This window comes from Lissotriton helveticus, chromosome 6, assembly GCF_964261635.1.
Source record: "Lissotriton helveticus chromosome 6, aLisHel1.1, whole genome shotgun sequence".
Classification (NCBI taxonomy): domain Eukaryota; kingdom Metazoa; phylum Chordata; class Amphibia; order Caudata; family Salamandridae; genus Lissotriton; species Lissotriton helveticus.
Genome location: NC_136067.1, coordinates 1,832,130,995 through 1,832,151,804, shown reverse-complemented (window position 1 = coordinate 1,832,151,804; position 20,810 = coordinate 1,832,130,995). Strand labels below are relative to the sequence as shown.

Here is a 20,810-nt window from a genome sequence, read left to right as displayed (position 1 = left end):
CTCCAGACGGCGGAACTGGATTGCTGGACTGCACGGGGGCCTGGACATGTGTACGTGAGCCTACAATTGGCGACGTTCTAGACGCACTGCGGTCCTTGCATGCGGCCTTGACCCCCGATGCCCCTGGGGGATCGGTGCGGTCCGCCGCCATCTTAGATGGCCGGTTCCTCACGGTCCCCTCTCGTCTCAGTGATGCCTCTGCCTCACCCCCCTCGGCCGCGCTGAGAGCTACTGCCGCTGTCCGTCGACAAGTATGCAAGCGAGTGGCTTTGGAACCTCCTGCGCTTCAATGTTTGGAGGCCTGGATGTCGTGCTGGGGTCCGATCCTACTCGAGTGTCCGAGAAACATGATGGCTTGCTACATATCTTTGCCTTGATGAGGTCGTGTTTCTGTTCTGCAGGGGAACCCCCGCTTTCCCGAACGGCGAGACTGAACTCCTGTCTTTTCCTGCCCTTGTTAACATTGTTGGGACACTTGAACTGCATACCCGGACTTTTGTTCTCTTGCTTATGGATTGACCTCCCTGGCCTACGTCTTCATCGGACTACTTTTCGTTCGTGTGATTGCCCCGCACCGAGTTGCTCACTTCTCGCTGTCATATGGTGGGAGTTAATTGTGGCTAAGAAAGGCCTGGGGTGAGATACACTGCTCCCGGTGGATTGCTGGTGTACATATCCGTGGCGAGCTTTCCCGTATGCATAGTGCGGTGGGTGACCCCCTTGTAAGTTTTATGACGCTCGAGATTGTGTCGTTTTCGTTTACACGTATTACGATTGACTGGTTGGGCGGAGGACTGAGGCCGACCGTTTTGTCTTTGCTCCTTCACTCCTCCCTCCTACTTCTTTTGTCTCCATGCCCTTCTTTCTGTCTCCTTATTCCTCTTCGTGTCTCTACTACATTTCGGGTTCGGGATTAGGGCGACAGGCACGCTGCTGGGGGGGTAGGCCGTAGCCTTCTGCAGGGGTGCTGGGTGGGATGGGTCTTCTTTGCTGGTTTATTTTCCTTAGTTCTATGGCCCTTTTGTGTCTCTTTATAGGAGCGCCGCGACTGTCCCTGCCTCCCGTGGTATGACTGGGATGGGGTCTGTATCGTCGCTTCTCTCCTTCTTGTGGCTATGCTGCATTTCAATGACGACTCCCATCCCCTCCTTGTTGCTAATACTCCTGCTCTTTTCTGTGTCCTTGCTACGGGATGCTTGTTTCGGCGCGGCGCTCTTCTCTTTCAGTCTGTATTTTTCTTTTTCCCCTTTTCCTTCCCCTCCCCTTCTCCCTCTTTCTCTCCCTAAGGTTAGTATGACGGGTTAGCTCTAGTGATGCTAGTATTCCGGTTCCTTCGTTCTGTCTCCGATGTACTACTGGGTGGTAGATATGCATAAGATGAGTCTACTTGTATGTTGATTTGAGTTAACCGCCTCTGCTTTCGTACTGATGTATGCTGTAGTGACACTTCTCCGCATTGCTGCCCTTTAGTTTTCTTATGGCCAATGGTTTGCTCTGGGAACCTGGATTCATTTATGCTGTATCTGAGCCTGTTATACTCCTTATTGTAATATTATAAAATTAACCTTCATTATTCCTGTTTGTGGGCCGTCCAGATTCTCCCCCCCCTCTCCTTTTTAGGTCTCGCCTGTCGATGCGCATGCGCATCGAGCTTGCGAGACTATGGGGGCTTATCCACTCTTTATCCAACTTGCAAGGAATCGTGGCGATTCCTTGCAGTGCCCGTGACTTTTAAGCTCAATGCGCATGTGCATTGAGCTTAAAAGCGCGTGCACAGCCGCCCGCATTCCTCCGACACCTTTGAAGTGAAGCTTAGCTTCACTTCAAAGGCCCGGCTTCTTCACACCCACATGCCGCTCTGCCCCGCTCCGCCCCCTCCCCTGAGTCATCCTGCCTGCCCAGACTTCTCCTCCCCCCTACTTACATCCCGCTTTCACTTGTTAACTTTACCGCTGTCCGGGTGGTTCCATGTTATTTCTTTAACTACCTGCTCGTGACTGCCCGTCCTCGTGCTGGCACTGTGCTTTCCTCTGTGAACTTTAGGACTTCTCCATATAACTGTGGCATTCCAGAAATTCGTCATTGGAACGCAACGTGCAACGCATTGACCCGACGTTGCTCTTTGATTGCGCACCTAGAAACCTTGACGCGCAAACCAGCTTCATTCTCCTTGGCTGACACACCCAGCAGCCTTTACAGACGGACAACAGCGTGTACAACAGCTTTGTGCCAATACTAACGTGCACACCAGCTTTGTGTCCATTTTATGTACACAGCAGCTCCATGCTCTATCGCTCACGAGCACAGCGACGCTGTGTGCACTTTAATGCTCATTCGCTGGCACGCACAGCACATTTGTGCAAGTATTTGCATGTCTACCCTGCAATCCTTTCGCTGATACGCACAGCTTGATTTTAAAATTGTGTGTATAAGTTACAGTTCACTCGCTGATGCACACAGCAACTCCGCGGCGCTGACGCGCACAGTTGGATTTTAAATTGCGTGCCTACTTTACAGTTTACTCACTGATGCGCACAGCAGCTCCATGCTTTCTTGCAGACTCGCACAGCAGTGCCCAGTGCAGACTTTTACGTTCTTTCGCTGACACGCAGAGCACTTTTGTACAAGTATTTGGTCGTCTACCCTGCAATCTTTTCGCTGATACGCACATCTTGATTTTAAAACTGCGTGTCTAGTTTACAGTTCACTCGCTGATGCGCACAGCAACTCTGCTGACGCGTTTAGCTGGATTTTAAATTGCGTGCCTACAGTACAATCGCACAACACTTTAGTACAAGTATTGCGTGTCTACTCTGCAATCTTTTCGCTGATGCGCACAGCAACTCTGAGTGCAGTCTCTTTCAATCGCTGACACACACAGCACGTTCCCATCTAATTGTGTGTATACAGTACAACATATTATATCCTATGTCTTCATTAACAATATAGTGTATCTGTACTGAATATATATCCAGCATTTCAGACTGCATTTCAGAGCTTTTAGAAATGTTTATGGCTTTTTTTTTTTTAAATTCTTTAGCATTGGCTACAGGAAACAAAAATGCTAAAGATTTACAAAAAAAAACCATAAACAATTCTAAAAGCACTAACTCTAATGCTGCGAGACCTATTGCATTTCCAATGCTTGTTTGAACTGTATTGATTGCACATCATCCTGATTGTTTCTGTATATTCTTCTTCTGTATTTTTTTACTGCTCTATTGTGTCGTGGCCGGCCGGTCTGGTTGTAGGCCCAGATTTGTATATCCTTTTTGTACAAATAAAGGTTTACAAAAAAAAAAATATATATATCAGATATCTCTTCCGAGAAGGAACAGTTTATAGCTCAAGAACATCAATGGCTAATTTGGACCAATTTTCATTAGGAACATCAATGGTGGAAACTGGTGGGGACCTCACACACAGGTGTTTATCACTAAATAACATACAACACATACCTTAACCTTGAGATAAATATTGTGGTCCATTCAAGGCCATCATAATTGCTCTCTAAGCTTCCTCTTAGTAAATGTAGTTGTAGGGTGATCAACATTGACCAGCCTATTAACTAACTCATACTGAGGAAAACATTGCCATGTCTTAGTAGAACCGTTTGTAACTTACATTTCAGAAACTAGCTTCCAGTAATTTCAGAGTCCGACATAGATTTTTTTCTCTGAAAGCCATTCTCCCCCAGGGCTGTTCTCCTCATCTTTCCAGGGTTATGCGATGTACCACTGTTCACCTCCATTCCTTTTCAAGGACGCAAGCCAACTTACTGAGTTAAATTAATCACTCACCTCAAATTCGCTATAACACATCTATAGTACACCAATTCAAATTCCTCCTTGCCTCCATCAATAGGAAATCTGATTAGGAAGTCAGCATACACAGTTTTCCCTATTGGGAATGTACTCCATTCTTTTTATTTTAAAGAAACTTAATTGCCTTTTTCATACATTCCTCTCATCACTGTATCATCTTTACATGTTGTCATTTCACAATCTCAGTTTATTCCTTAATACACAGCACTTCCATTTATCGGTTATGTTTGCACTATTGTTGCCTCTAGTTCTGTAGTTCTGACTTCCAGTCATATTTGTATTCAACCCCCCTTCCTCCCTCCCTCCCACTAAAACTTAAACCAAACTACCCACCACCCTACCCTGCACTGCTGTCTCCTATGGTTGCGCGATGAGCCCTTTTGATCACATCTGTTGTCCCCCATTGTGTGTCTCTGTGCCATTCAGTCGCTCTCTTCCGCTTCTATCCCCTCTCAGTTCTTAGGCTTCTAAGGGTCAACATTCCCTGGTACCTGCTCTGCTCCCCCCTCCTGATTCCGCCTCCGGGGACTTCCCGGGAATGTACTCCAGTCTTAAAAGGTAATCCAATATTCTGGTGCAAAACCTACCATTTCTGGTGGTTTGTTTGTTCTAGGAATCACTATTCAAGATTTTAACTTAAGGTTGATGATCTGTCATTAAGCACATTGGCCAGCTCTAAAACCAAGTCATCGAAGCTCGGAAGACGGAGACGTTATGCGACATCGGTAAATGAAGAATTCCAAGTATTACTCCGGCGAATCGACCTGTAATGGATTCAGCCACCTGATAGCGCTCACAGACAAAAGCATTGAGTGCAGTCCAAATAAACTTGTTGTGTTCGCTACCATCCGCACTAAGGAAGTCTTTTATTGGGCCTTACAGATTTGATTAAGTGGTTGTCTGTAAAATAGAACCAGATGTGCAGCACCATGGGTGAGATCACACAGTTTGACTGAGCTCTTGTTTCCTGGTCCTGAGGATAACCCGAAAAACATTTTTGGGTTTGAACAGCTAAAACGTGATCACTTGCATCAAACGTTAGGCAACACTTTAATTGCAAGTAAGAAGGCTAATGATTGCACATTCTCCATCATGACCAAATCAAAACCTTCTTGATTCATGCAATGATGTCAACATGCAGAGAACTCGACTTCCACTTGGACCACCACAACTCAAAATTCATAACAGACAAGTTAAGGGACAACGTTATAAAGTGAACTTTTGGCTGGTCAGAAAGAAAGGTGGCAGGTGAATATTTAAAGGGTATCAACAATGAAGAACTGTAGAATGCAAATGAATTGTATTCGGGAGTAAGGTTTCTCAGGAGCCAGGGATTGGATATTCTTCATATCTGCAAATACTCTACAGTCTATCTGTGACTAAATAATACTGTTCTGGTATTCTGACTATTCTGCAGAGTGATTTGTACAGTACCTTATCCCGTATCAGTATTAATAGCCTAGAAAAAGTCCTACGTGTCAGCCTCAGATCGTGTCAGCCTCACTTGCTATCTGTTCTCTTGATTTCCAGTTATTGTAAACCCCTCATGTTATTTCAATGTCTTAGATGTTACCAAATGCATTAGTTATATATTTGTGTTCTTGCCGACGACATTTATAGCGCCAAATGTTACTATTATACCTAATGGACTTTTGAAAACACCTGTTTCTAAACAAAAATGATAACTTTTTGTATTACTGTCTTACATTATTTATTAATTTCTATAAATTAAACATTTTGCGTATTGCTAACGTTTGGTGTACTTCTGACAAACCTTACTCATGTTATGAGTGATGGTTTTCCTATCACACTGGAAGCGCTCTTTTGGTAGCCGAGTGCTGTCTGTTGTAGCATCCCTTTCCTACTATTTTTGTTCTTAATTACAATCTCGTTGCTGTAAATGAGGCCACAGATTTGGAGATGTGTGGTTGACTTTTTCCAATGTTGCCATTGTAAAATTAATGTGACTTGAGAGAATTAGTGTCCAGCACTAGATGCACTACCAACATAAGACTAACCTTTTCAGTTTGTACTTTTATCAATAAAGCAAACAGACTGCTTCTGGAGGCACCAAACGTCATACATAAATGAGCCGATGAAAAAAAGATACGTATTCATTTTAAATATTAGTCATGAAAAATTAATCTAATTTAATTGACATTATCCAATATACAGTAATAGATGCATTATATTTAGGGCTCATGATTTTATGGTATTTATTTTTGAACATTTATGTCTGTATTTATCCATATTTATTTTTTGTCCACATTATTGGGATTTATCCATATTTATTCTGTGTTTCACAGTCATATTCCATGGTACCCCATATATTTCCATATATATTTAACCAAAGAATGTGTACTTGTATAGCTGTTGAGTTTTTAGCACGATAAGTAGAAACACCGTAAAATACATATTCATATGAAAATAAAATAATTGGAGTATGAACAAGAGTACATATAAAGTTAAGGATATTTTATAACTCTTCATGCTGTCTAGGTACACAGGGATCAGCCTGGATATCTTGAATGACAGCTTGGTGTGTTATGGTAAAGACGACCATCTTTCTGTATTTTTCTGTTTTTAAAAATAGATACATATTGCATACAGGTAAATTCTGTTTTCGGACTATATTTATCTGTACAAATCAGTAAAAGCAGGATACATGGGGCTTTAATTATATCATTATCATATAGCATAAACAGCTGCATCAATACAAAGGGAATTCGCCTCATATTAATACAAATACATGTAAAGAACAAGTTACATTCCTTTGTGAACACTTTTTCTGGTATAGGCTCTATCTAACTGCAGATTCCTCACCTTTTCAAACATTTGATCAGTACTTCTGCGTGGAGTAGGTTGTCTCGTTTCGCTCCACATCCGCATTGTCTATGTCGGAAGTGATGTTGCAGTGCCTATATAGGTGCCACTCCGGCACAATGACATTAGTTTCTGCCATGACTAGTTATGCACCAAAAAATTAGAGCCGCATAAAAACCAATGGGAGGGTTTGGCTAGTGAGCAGCATCTAACCGAATCTTTTTGAGAAAGAGCCGAGTTTGAAGAGCGGTGAGTATGGGAGGGTCGGTGAAGAATCTGAAGTCAGATGGAGTTTCTACCAGAAAAAGCATTACCAAAGAGAAAGTAACTTGTTCTTCTGATAGAGACTTCTAACTGCAGCTTTCTCATCTTAGAAAAGATATCCAAGCAATACCTCCATGCAGATGGGTCCACGAACTGGCTTAGACCAAAAAGTCCTTGATAACCAAACGGGCAAAATGCCCATCATGACAGACATGACTGTCCAAGCAGTAGTGGTTCGCCATGTGGCAGCTTGACAGATTTCCAGGACAGATACCCTGCGCGCTAATGCAGTAGTGTCGACTTTGGCCTGGTGGAGTGAGCCTGCAAGCCCTCAGGGGGTTGCTTCTTTACCAGTGCGTAGCAGATTGTTATGCAGAGTACAATCCACTGGAAGAGGGTCCACTTCTTGCTTTTCTACGCTGCCGGTGACCCCAATTAAGAGCTGATCATCCACTCGATGGTCGTTGATGCAATCAATATAAAATTACTGCTCTTTTAGAGTCTAACCAATGGAGCTTCTCCTCCTCCTTGGATGGATGAGGCAGAGCCTAGAAGGTAGGCAAAGTAAAACTCTGGCTGATGTGGAAAGGGGTGACCATTTTCAGAAAGAAAGAGGCATGTGTCTAAAGAATTAGCTTGCCGGGTAAGGTGATGTATGGAGGCTTGACAGATAGAGCCTGAAGTTCACTGACCCTTCAGGCAAATGTAATGGCCACTAAGATTGCCTTTTTCACGGTAAAAAATCACATAGGGCAGCTATGCAGACGCTCCCTTTCTCAAGGAAATATGCATTTCAAGTAAAGAGACTGGGTTGAGCTGGAAATATCTATTGCAGATATATTTTCAGCATAAGTGAGTCTCACAAGTACAAACAATTATGCAATATTTGTAATGCAGTGTGAGAAACTGGGTTACTGGTTGACTGGGGTGTGAGCGCTGGTCAGGCAGCAACCACAATACTTGTCAGGGTAAGAAAAGTAAGGACCAGATTGAAGTGCCATAAGGGCATCACAAAAGGAGTAGGTGGGAACAAATGCTGCAAACCTTTCAAAAACCTAGTCACAAAGGATGACTTAAAGAATGATGGTTGATCCAGCAGCTGCAAGAAGCAGACATGGCTGACAAATAACCTTGTTCAACTGCATTCAGAAAGCCTGCCAGGTGTTGTATGACCTGGTAAATGTAGGCTTAGAGGCAAAACCAACAAGCATTTACAATGCAATGGTCTCGGCATTATTAAAGGTAGAGCTATTGGCATTGCTCATGACATTTTCTTTTTTTTTTAAATCATAAATAAATGGCATTGTCATTTACAATGCCAATAGCTTAATCGTTAAATAAATGGCATTTTCATTTACAATGCCAATTGCTTAATCGCTTACAAATGCATGACCTATTGCATTTACACCCACACAGAGCCACACACACAAAGCCACCCACACACAGAGCCTCGCACAGACAGAGCCGCGCACACACAGAGCCGCGCACACAGACAGAGCCGCGCACACACACAGAGCCGCACGCGCACACACACACAGAGCCGCGCACACACACACAGACAGAGCCGCGCACACACACACACACAGACAGAGCCGCGCACACACACACACAGAGCCGCGCACACACACAGACCCGCGCGCACACACACACAGCCGCGCACACACACAGAGCCGCGCACACACGCACACACAGAGCCGCGCACACACACAGACAGAGCCGCGCACACACACAGACAGAGCCACGCACACACACAGACAGAGCGACGCACACAGACAGAGCCAGGGACACACACAGAGCCACGCACACACACAGACAGAGCCACGCACACACACAGAGCCGCACACACAGACAGAGCCGCGCACACAGACAGAGCCACGCACACAGAGCCACGCACACAGAGCCGCGCACACACACACAGACAGAGCCACACACACACACACACAGACAAAGCCGCGCACACACACAGACAGAGCCGCATACACACACACAGACAGAGCCGCGCACACACACACACACAGAGCCGCGCACACAGACAAAGCCGCGTACACACACACACAGACAGAGCCGCACACACACACAGACAGACAGAGCCACGCACACACACACACAGACAGATCCACGCACACACACACAGATCCACGCACACACACACAGAGCCGCGCACACACACACAGAGCCGCGCACACACACACAGAGCCGCGCACACAGGCACAGACAGAGCCGCGCACACACACAGACAGAGCCACGCACACACACAGACAGAGCCACCCACACACAGACAGAGCGACGCACACAGACAGAGCCAGACACACACACACAGCCACGCACACACACAGACAGAGCCACGCACACACACAGACAGAGCCGCGCACACAGACAGAGCTGCGCACACAGACAGAGCCGCGCACACACACACACAGACAAAGCTGCGCACACACACAGACAGAGCCGCACACACACACAGACAGAACCGCGCACACACACACAGACTGAGCCGCGCACACACACACACAGAGCCACGCACACACACACACAGAGCCGCGTACACACACGCACAGAGCCGCGCACACACGCACAGACAGAGCCACGCACACACACAGACAGAGCCACGCACACAGACAGAGCCACGCACACAGACAGAGCCACGCACACACACAGACTGTGGGAGGATGGCGCGGTGGTGCTGTGGAAGGATGGCGCAGTGGTGCTGTGGAAGGATGGCGCAGTGGTGCTGTGGAAGGATGGCGCAGTGGTGCTGTGGAAGGATGGCGCAGTGGTGCTGTGGAAGGATGGCGCAGTGGTGCTGTGGAAGGATGGCGCAGTGGTGCTGTGAAAGGATGGCGCAGTGGTGCTGTGAAAGGATGGCGTAGTGGTGCTGTGAAAGGATGGCGTAGTGGTGCTGTGGAAGGATGGCGTCGTGGTGCTGTGGAAGGATGGCGTCGTGGTGCTGTGGAAGGATGGCGTAGTGGTGCTGTGGAAGGATGGCGTAGTGGTGCTGTGGAAGGATGGCGTAGTGGTGCTGTGGAAGGATGGCGTAGTGGTGCTGTGGAAGGATGGCGCAGTGGTGCTGTGAAAGGATGGCGCAGTGGTGCTGTGGAAGGATGGCGCAGTGGTGCTGTGGAAGGATGGCGCAGTGGTGCTGTGGAAGGATGGTGCAGTGGTGCTGTGGAAGGATGGCGCAGTGGTGCTGTGGAAGGATGGCGCAGTGGTGCTGTGGAAGGATGGCGCAGTGGTGCTGTGGAAGGATGGCGCAGTGGTGCTGTGGAAGGATGCTGCAGTGGTGCTGTGGAAGGATGGCGCAGTGGTGCTATGGTGGGAGCTACACTAGAAGATTAATCCCATGTGCTCATTCATTAGCAACAAGCACAACTATATGTCAGTACTTCAAAAGCTAAGCAGCATGCACCTGTATCTGCAAAGGGACGGCGCTCCACTCCCCGATTCCATGGAACACCTTTGGCTCCGGGCGCCTCAGAAACATAGGTCCGAGCCTCGGGGTGCCCTGAGAGGTGGAATATATATACCCCTGCCTCCTGGTGCCCCCAACAGCTGAACATGACCCGTGTTCCTGGTGTCCTGTGCGGGTGGGGCTGCTGCAGCGCTGCTCTGTCCCCACGGTTCCTAGAGCCCTGAGCGGGTAGAGGCTACAAGGCGCTGGGGGGGGCGCACCTGGCTCTGCTTACCTCCGCGCTTCCTAGTTCTCTTGGAAGGGCTGGGCATGGGGTAGAAGGAAGTGGGGGATAGTACACATTGAGACCCGGGAAGAAGGGGGCTGCAGGTACGTCGGCTCGCTGTTGAAAGCCCTGCTCCCAGCCCTTACTCACCCGCACCAGTCAAGTGTCCAATTCCGTTAAGCCGCAATCCGCTCCCGGGTGCAGATGGAGAACAGTGCATCACGGAAGCTCCAACGTCTGTGCCACGGATCCGTGGAAGGCCGCCTCATTCACAGGAGACACGGAGGGCAGCGCACTCTACCTCGGACCGCCACTCCGCCGTGGCCCAAATCGTGAATCCGGCAGCTCTGCTGACCAAGCCTGTGAGATCCCTATAGCCCGCGGGCCGGGCTAGCTCTGCTGTCCGAGCCTGTGAGATCCCTATAGCCCGCGTGTAGCTCTGCTGACCAAGCCTGTGAGATCTCTATAGCCCGCGGGGAAGCTCTGCTGCATTCTGGGGCAGCGTGTGACTCTGTCCCTGCAGCAGTGACTGGGGCAGGCGGGTGTCAGCAGGAGTGCTACAGGCCGAGGCCCCGGGCACTACGGACTCAATAGCGAGTGAACAAATTAAACAAGCATTTACAGTGCATCAAAACTTACCTGGAGTGGCAGCAGGGCTGCGTGTAGCAGTCTAAGCGTTTGCTTGATGTGCCTCTTCTGGGAAACTGCGATAAAAAACACTTCAAAAGAAAGCAAAGCGTTGCATGCCAGCTCCATATTTCAAGTCACGATCCTGGAACTGCTGAAGGGCAGAAGTGCACTGATGTACCTTAGAAGCAGGGTCATTGATGTGCCTGAGAGGACGACTTCTTCTGGCGGCGGTCGGCCTTAAATGGCGGCCGCAAAGCCCTGAAATTTTTCCGATTCCGGGGCGTGTTTTTTTGCTGAGTGACGGATGACGTCACAGGTAGAAAGAAGGCAAATAAACACGCCCCCGAATCCGAAAAAGACGGGGCTTCAACCGAGTGATGCCCCTCTCCTCCAACGGCTGGCCTCCGTTTAGGAAGCCAGCCAATGGAGAAGAGGGGCGGGTTCAAGCCCCCTAACTAAAATACACAAAATTTTCGGACTCCGCCCACTGCTACGCAGTGCGACGGTCCTCGACCTAAAAAGGGTAAAAGGGTGATAATTCTGCAGTTTATATGTTCAAGAGTACAAATTCTAGGAGAAGCAACGAGAGGAACATGTTGGTTGTGGAGCGACCTTTGACCCTGCTTGCAAGCAGGTCGCCCCCACACCGCCACTCGTCACCTGTTGACCGGCTGATTCCTGTGCCCCTGCTGCCACCTCCTGGTCCCTGGGCTTCCCTCACCCTGCGCGCCAATTTTTCCACCCCACCGCTCCAGTTCCAGCCTTCCCGCCACTGCCTCCCTGCGGCCCCGCCCCCAGCACACCCATTGGCCTCCCCGCTCCCACCTCACAGCTGCTCATCCCTCGCAGGCCTCCTGAAATACAGGCTGAGTGACGGCAGCGGGAGCGACCTTTGACCCTGCTTGCAGTCAGGTCGCCCCACACCGCCACTCGTCACCTGTTGACCGGCTGATTCCTGTCCCCCTGCTTCCGCCTTCTGGTCCCTGGGCTTACCTCGCCCTGCGTGCCAGTCCCCCCCCTCCCATCCCAGCCTTCCGGCTGCTGCCTCCCTGCAGCCCCTCACCCCAGCACACCCATTGGCCTCCCAGCTGCTTCTCCCTCCCATGCAGGCTGAGAAGCGGCCGCGCGCAGCGGGCGCGCCAAAGGCAACCATGTCGGCGCCCGTCCGCTCCTGGACCGCGCCCAGCACCAGAACCCCTGCACCCCGCTAACGCCACGACACCAGAATCCACTACGACGCCAGCACCATCCTCGCACTCAACGCCGGCCGAAACCGCTCCTGCTTTCAGGCTGCCCCAAAATGGACCCACCGACCCTTCTCCTGCCGCACCTGCAGCTTCACCTGTGACAGAAACACCACACCTCCAAGGACTGGACCCAACCACCTCCGCTGCATACTACTCCTCAACACCCGCTCCGCAGGCAAAACACGCCGTCGAGCTCTGGGATCTACTCGACACTCCGCCCCAGACGTGGCCTTCCTGACCGAGACCTGGTGGAATGACTCCTCGGCGCCCGACATCGCCATAGCCATCCCGGACGGCTACAAGAGCACCCGCAGGGATCCCACCAACGGAATCGGAGGAGGAATAGCCATCATCCACAAGTAAACCCTCAAAGTCGCCACCCACGCAGACGACACCCTCAACACCGCCAAACACTTGCACTTCCGGATCCACATCGACCCCAACAACACCCTCAGAGGAACACTCATCTACAGACCCCCGGTCCCCGGGATCAGTTCAGCGACTCCATCGCCGACCTCGCCAGTACCCACGCACTCGCCTCCACGGACTACATCCTCCTCGGGGACCTGGACTTCCACCTCGAGAACAACAACAACGCCAACTCCGCCACCCTGATCGACAACCTCGCCAACCTTGGCCTCAGACAACTCGTCACCACACCCACCCACACCGCCGGCCACACGCTTGACCCCATCTTCTCCACAAGTTACCACGTCACCTTCGAACCCACCACGAACTCCACTGGACCGATCACCGCTGCATCCACTTCACCTTCAAGAAACCAACCACGCACCATCGCACCCAACAGCTGCCTCGCCGCTGCTGGAGGAAAGTCACCGAAGACCAGCTGCTCACCTCCTTCGCCAAGAACCCACCCACCGACCCCACCAACTCTGACGCCCCAGCCCACAACCTCAGACAGTGCATCGACAACTGCGCCAACACCCTCGCCCCGCTCAAGAAACCCTCCAACAGTCACACCAACAAGAGAGCCACATGGTTCACCAACGAGCTCCAGGCCTCCAACTGCGCAAGCCGAAAACTAGAGAAGACATGGCAACACAAACGCACACCGGACAACCACGCAGCCCACAAGGACGCCACCCGCAGACACCACCATATCATCAGACTAGCCAAGAGATCCTCCTTCAAAGACCGCTTGGACAGCAACGTGCACAACAGCAAAGAGCTCTTCAGCATCGTAAAGGAACTCTCCAACCCCGGCACCAACGCCAAAGACATCCCGCCTCACAAGAACTGTGCAACTCACTAGCCATCTTCTTCCACCGCAAGATCGCTGACATCCACAACAGCTTCAACACCACGACCGCCCCGACTACGCCAGACCCCACCTCCCTTGTGAACACCAAATGCGCCAACCGCCTGACCTCCTCGTCCAACGTCAACGACATCCACTCAGGATCTCCGTCTGACTCGTGCCCACACCACGTATTCAACAAAGCAGATGCAGCCATCGCACCCCAACTATGGAAGGTCATCAACATTTCCTTTGAAACAGCGACATTCCCGGAAAGCTGGAAGCACGCCGAAATCAACACCCTCAAGAAGCCCAAAGCAGACCCCAAGGAACACAAGAACTTTCGGCCCATCTCCCTGCTCCCGTTCCCGGCGAAGGTCATCGAGAAAATCGTCAACATGCAACTGACCCGCCACCTGGAAGACAACAACATCTTGGACCCATCCGAGTCCGGATTCAGACGAAACCACAGCACCGAGACAGCCCTCATCGCTGCCACAGACGACATCAGGCGCCAACTAGACAACGGCGAAACATCAGCCCTCATCCTCCTGGACCTGTCAGCCGCCTTCGAGACGGTCTGCCATTGCACTTTAAAGACACACCTCCAAGAAGCCGGAATCCAAGAGAAGGCCCTCGACTGGACCATGTCCTTCCCACCGGCAGACCCCAGAGCATTCGCCTCCCACCCTTCCGATCCGAAGCCACCGACATCCTCTGCGGCGTCCCCCAGCCTGACGCTGTTTAACGTCTACATGGCCCCCCTCGCACTAGTGGCCCGCCATCACAACCTCAACATCATCTCCTACGCCGACGACACCCAGCTCATCCTCTCCCTCACCAAGGAGCCACACACCGCCAAAACCAACCTTCACAAGGGAATGAAGGCCGTCGCCGACTGGATGAGGAGCAGCCGTCTGAAGCTGAACTCGGACAAGACGGAGGTCCTCATCCTCGGATCCACCCCCTCAGCCTGGGACGACTCCTGGTGGCCGCCTGCACTGGGAACAGCACCAACACCCACCGACCATGCACGCAATCTAGGATTCATCCTCGACTCCTCCCTCTCCATGTCTAAACAGGTCAACGCTCTCTCCTCATCCTGCTACAACACCCTCTGCATGCTCCGCAGGATCTACAAGTGGATCCCGACCGAAACAAGAAGAACGGTGACACAGGCCCTCGTCAGCAGCAGACTGGACTACGGAAACGCACTCTACGCAGGAATCCCAGCCAAACACCTACGACGACTACAACGCATCCAAAACGCCTCCGCCCGACTGATCGTCAACGCTCCCCGCCGCAGCCACATCACCCCCACCTGAGAGACCTACACTGGCTCCCCGTCGACAAGAGGATCACCTTCAAGCTCCTCACCCACGCACACAAAGCACTTCACAACGCAGGACCTGCCTACCTGAACAGCAAACTGAGCTTCCACACCCCCACCCGCCAGCTCCCCTCCGCCAGCCTCGCCCTCTCCGCTGTCCCCCGCATCCAACGAACGACCTCAGGCGGCAGATCCTTCTCCTACCTCGCCGCCAAGACCTGGAACACCCTCCCTACCCACATACGGCAGACCCAAGACCTACTCACCTTCAGAAGACTCATCAAGACCTAGTTTCTCTTCGAGCGGTAGCGCCTTGGGACCATCACGGGTAAGTAGCGCGCTCTACAAGTACTTTGATTGATTGATTGATTGGATGTGCCCATATGAGACTGTTTGCATACTAGCACGCACACATGATGTTGGGAAGAGGGCCCAATTGACCATGAACAAAGACCGAGGGATCATTTAGGAGTTGGGAGAAGTCAAACATCAGTGCAATCTGACTACTGTCAGATTTCACCACCTGTGCTTCCCCCACCTCATTTAGGACCTTATTATGGGGTTTGTTGTAATTCTGATGTAAGCAGGTATTCTCACCAGCACTGGAAAACAAGTTGGGTGATTTTGGTTGTTAAATTCTGCTGAACTGTTTGAGGGAAAAGGGGCTGGAATGGGTGAATAACATGCCAGACTCAGTGTGGAAATGATTGACAATATTATTCTCCAATGCAGGTGTAAAAACTCCTCAGGAATTTCACTCCATGGGACATTTACGTTAAAGTTGAGGGAAATAATGTAGATTTTTACCACACTTTTTACCACAATACCATATTTTTGTGTGAAATTAAGCACTGCAAACCGATTGTGGTTTGCTGGTTCGTTGTGATTTTTTTTCATGCGAATATGCATTTCAAGTAAAAAAAACTTTCTCTAAATACCAGCAGGAGACTGGTTTGAGCTGAAAATCAACCCTGGGCGGAGTACACGCAGTGGCATTCCATGGAGGTTAAAAAAAAAACTCCATGAAACGCCGTTCCGCTCCACCCTCCCAATAAAAAAATAGGGAAAAAAAACCATTTACCTGCTCTGGCATCTCCGGGCTGCCCTCCTCTTCGCTGTGGTCTCTCCTCCTTGCCGTCCTCATCCACATGGTCGCAAACCCCTTAAATAAGGAAGTGAAAAATGGTGCCTAAACTCTTGGAACACTAACTATCTGGTTGTGCTGGACTGGATCAAAGTCAAAGGCTTAGGCCGACCACAATGGAGTGCAGATTGAGTACAGTCCCAGGTTAGTCCCGCTGAAGATTTATCCTCTCAAGCTTGTGCGAAGAATGCGGCGAGGAGCAGGGACAGCACTGTGGGACGCTGTCAGCGAAGCATGAGGTGCTGGCTGGCGTCGCAGGCGGGTGTTGCTAGAGCTTCGCTGTCCCTGCGAGCAGTCAATGCTGCAGTACAAACTGGGCTGATGGAGTTTAGTGTTGATTTGCAGTGCGAACAACAAGGTTTTGGTGCGAACAGGCCAGTTCCCGGTCACCTAGAGCCCAAAAGCTTGATTTCAGAACCCATGAGCCACACCAAGGGTCCAGGACCTGAGAGGCAGCACTTGGGGGTCAGGAACTTGCTGTAGCTGGGTCCAGGATGTTGTACAGCCTTTTATACCCCAGATGCTCAGATCATAAGGCACGCAGACAAGCTCTTGGAGCCACTCTAAGGTCTGTGCTTCAAGATGAACTTGCAGGTCCAGTTCTTTTTCCCCAAGCTAGAAGGCAGCGGTTCCTTTAGAATAGAAGTCCAGCAGAGTGGCAGTCCTTGTAACAGTCCTTCTTCCTGGCAGAGAATCCACAGGTTCAAAAGTGTACTGAAGAGTTGGTGTCTGAGGTCCAGTATTTATACACAGTTGGGCCTTTGAAGTGGGGAGAAGATTCTAAAGGCATTCAGTTGAAGGGCACAGATGAGATGCCCTGCCTTCTTTGCCCTGGCTCCAGGCTAACTCTAGGTAGTATGCTGCCCTTAGTGTGGAGATAGGACACAGCCTATTCGAGGGCAAGTGGGGCTGGGTCCAGCTCCTATCACCCATCCTCCCAGTGATGACCCATCCGGTCACATCGAAGCTCCCCATTGTGTGTGGCTCTCTATGAGGAATACACAAAGCCTGTCAGCTACACCAAGTCATGTGACCTAGAGACAGGCTGCCGGAAGCAAATAGCTAAGGCAAGGAAATGCCAACTTTCTAGAAGTTGCATTTTCAGAATTGAAATTTAAAATGAGACTTCACCATAAGTTAGGATGTTCCAATTCCAGTGGCACCAAACTGAACTGGAAATCTAATCCAATTTGGGAATTGAACTTATAAAATGTAATAAGGTAACTCCAATGTTATCCTATGCGAGAAGAAGGTATTGCAGTAGTGAAAAACGAATTTAAGAGTTTTTCCCTACCAGGATATGTAAAGCTTATGAGTATGTGTCCTACTTTTTAACACCTTGAACGCTATGGGGATTTTTCTCCTGTGCTGGAACTCCTTGAACCCCATCATTCATGACGAGCTGGGCTCGTCATCAGCGTAGCAGGAGGCTACTGCATGACGAGCCCAGCTCGTCATGAGCGTGGAAGGGGTTAAATACATTGCATTCTGTCCTCCGGGCTGTCATGGGAATAGCCGAAGAGTGACTTATATTTATTAAAAAGGAAGGTTTGGGCCTAGCAAAAGGTTTACTTTGCCAGGTTAAAATGGTAGTTTAAAACTGCACACACACAGGCTGCAATGGCAGGCCCGAGATATGCTTAAGGTGCTACTTAAGTGGGTGGAACAATCAGTGCTGCGGGCCCACTAGTAGCATTAAATGTACAGGCCCTGGGCACAGGTAGTGCCACTTTACTAAGGACTTGCAAGTAAATTAAATATGCCAATAGGATATAAGCCAATACAACATGTTTTATGGAGAGGGCACACGCACTTAAACCCTTGTTAGCCTTATAAAGTGTTTAGAGTCTTAAGGCCAACAAAAACGAATTCAGCAAAAAGTGGAGGACAAAGGCAAAACGTTTGGGGATGACTGCAGAAAGAACCAAGTCCAGCATGCAGAATTTTAGTAATTTGACAAATTAATGAATTAGTTAAAGTTCACCAGTGTAATAAAAATGTCTCTCAGGCCCTGGCATCGGTATTTCCCTTGGGGGAACTCCAAGCTGGTTTCCAGCAACGTCAGAATCAGGGGTTCAGATGTAAAGATCTTTCTGATAGCAAAACCTCAGATGAAGTTGCTGTCTGAATAATTTAGGAGGTAGTCAATCAGCTACAAGCTCACCAAGTTTCTAAATCAGTCTACTTATTCTAAAATACAGGTTTGTCAGGGCAAGATGCTTTTCATTTATGATTTATCCAGGAAAAAATTCCAATTTTGCATGTGAAGCGTTTTGAGGTTTATTCGCACTCTGTTCACCAGAGTGGGTGAGAAGAAAAAACAGCCAACACGTGTTTCACCCCTTACATGGCCATCAGGCCCGGGGCTTCCTCAGGGCGTTTAATGTTGGTTATAGTCTGTCAACGTCGTAGAAAATGTAGGTTCTTTTGGATTCTTAGTATTGGGCGTAATGCCGGCTGCGGTCTCTGTGGTCCAGTATCGTCTAAACTGGACCACAGAGACCGCAGACTATAACCAAGCGGTACTTAAACTTACCGACTTTCTCTAACTTGTAAGGCTGGCTTTTTAGGACGCTGGTAATTTGCAGGTTGATTAGAGCAAGGGGCAGACAAGGCGCCCAGATATCTTTCCTTCTTTTTAATTTGAAATTGTTTTATTTTCAAATATCCAGAACTGTGAACAAGTGCGAATAAAATCTATTCACCTAACACATAGATTTAAAACTTCAGGATCCTTGACGCCTCCATAGACCCTTGAATGAACCTGCTACAGAAATCGGTGGGAACCTGCAGTTTCAAATCCGGCAGGGCGGATTCAGATTGTCATCCTTCTTTGAGATGTTAAACACAAAATATCGAGTGAGTTGCATAATAATTCAGCTAGTCAAGGCAGTGCAGTGCGCCTGTTATAGTAAGCACTATAAAAACACACATCAGTATAATTTTTTAATAGGGATTTTTTTGGGTGCCCAGAAATGGTATTGTATTACAGATACTCATATTAAGATTTTATGAATGGAGACCCCATCAAAGTGGCACTTTTGCCCGACATCAATTAAAGACAGTGGATGCTAATTACTTGTATCCTGCACGCTGGTAACATGCCATTTAAGAAAACCACTAATCTTTTCAAAGTTTGGAAGATTATAGTTCTCAGACACTATGCGTGAAGACGTTAGCTGGTGTTTTTACGTTCAGGCTTTGAGGCGGAAATTGAACTGCAAGTTATGCCATTGTTAGCAAATGAGAATGTACCCTCTGAGATGCGCTCCTTTTTGTGCTCTGTTATGCCCTAGTGAAAGAAGGACAGGTATATATATATATACACTTTTTGTATTTGTACAGGCATTTGTTTGTAGGAGGAACACTCTTTAAAAAGTTCGCCATCTGATGATGACATTCACATGTATCATGCTTTCTGCTTCAGGCAGGCAATTTCTGTTTGTTCAGTAACAACTGACGTTAACATCCCAACCCAGTAGTGGGAACCTGCAGTTTCAAATCCGGCAGGGCGGATTCAGATTTTCATCCTTCTTTGGGATGTTAAACAAAACCAAGCATTGGCATAGCCAAAAGGTCTTGCCTTTGGGACTTTATAAGTGTTTAACCATGCAACAGTTAATGTTATTACACCAAGGATATTGTGCTGCATAACTAAAAACTTATAAGGTCCAAAAAGCGCGACTTATTGGCTATGCCAATGCTTGTTTTAATTTACTGTTCTAACATAACACTTAAAATGTAATAAAAAAACCACAAGTGTGTGCAAAACTGGACTAACAGCAGCGGCCTGGCCCCATAAACAAAAAAAAAACGTTGTGTTTAACATGGGGAGAGGGACTGGGAAGCAGGAGAGAGGGAATGAAGAGAGTACTCAGGAGGAGACAAGAAAAACGGGGGAGAGCAAGGATACAAGCACACAAATGGAGTGCTCGAAGTTAAAAAACAGAATCCCCGCAAGTAAGTAGTGAAAGGATAAAACGCATCTAGTCAATACACTGAAAACGTAATGCTTCTGAGCAGGACAAACAGAAGAGTAAGTAATATGGCCATCGCATCAAGGGCATACAAATGAGATAGATAATACAACTAAACCAATAAAACCAAAAGCCCACTCTAGGTGTACTTGAAGCAGCAGGTCTGCCCAAAGACAGATGAAAGTGTCTGTAATTGGACCTAAATGATGAGTCATGAATTCAGTTTGTATGGTCATGTTAAAAAAACAAAAAAACTACTATTTTCCTGTACATATCTGGCCTCTTCTCTTAACAGACATGTTAAAAACTGGACAAGTATTCTGTAGGCTATTTGCCTTTCTTGCATTGATGGCAAGAAATACAATTATTAATTATATTGACAGCACTAATTATTTTTTTTCTGTGGTACAGATATTGAACTGTAAACTTGCTCATTTTGGCAAAGGACCTACAAACCTGTGCCAGAAAAAACTGTCTGAACTTGAAAATAAAATAAAAAATTGTTTACATAGGAAATATGACAACTAAATGATGTTGTGTTGTATGGGTTGGAAGCAATACATTTGACTTAGGAAACAAGTGCTAAAGTTTCCAGAGTACTGACAAATGGAACATTTATGCTACTGTGCCCATACAATA

The 20,810-nt window shown here is 48.6% G+C and overlaps 1 protein-coding gene across 4 annotated transcripts in view; it reads right to left on the bottom strand.

The window, feature by feature from the left end:
• Positions 1-20,810, bottom strand: part of RCOR3 (REST corepressor 3) — a 320,065-nt gene that overhangs the window by 42,841 nt on the left and 256,414 nt on the right. The window lies entirely within an intron of this gene.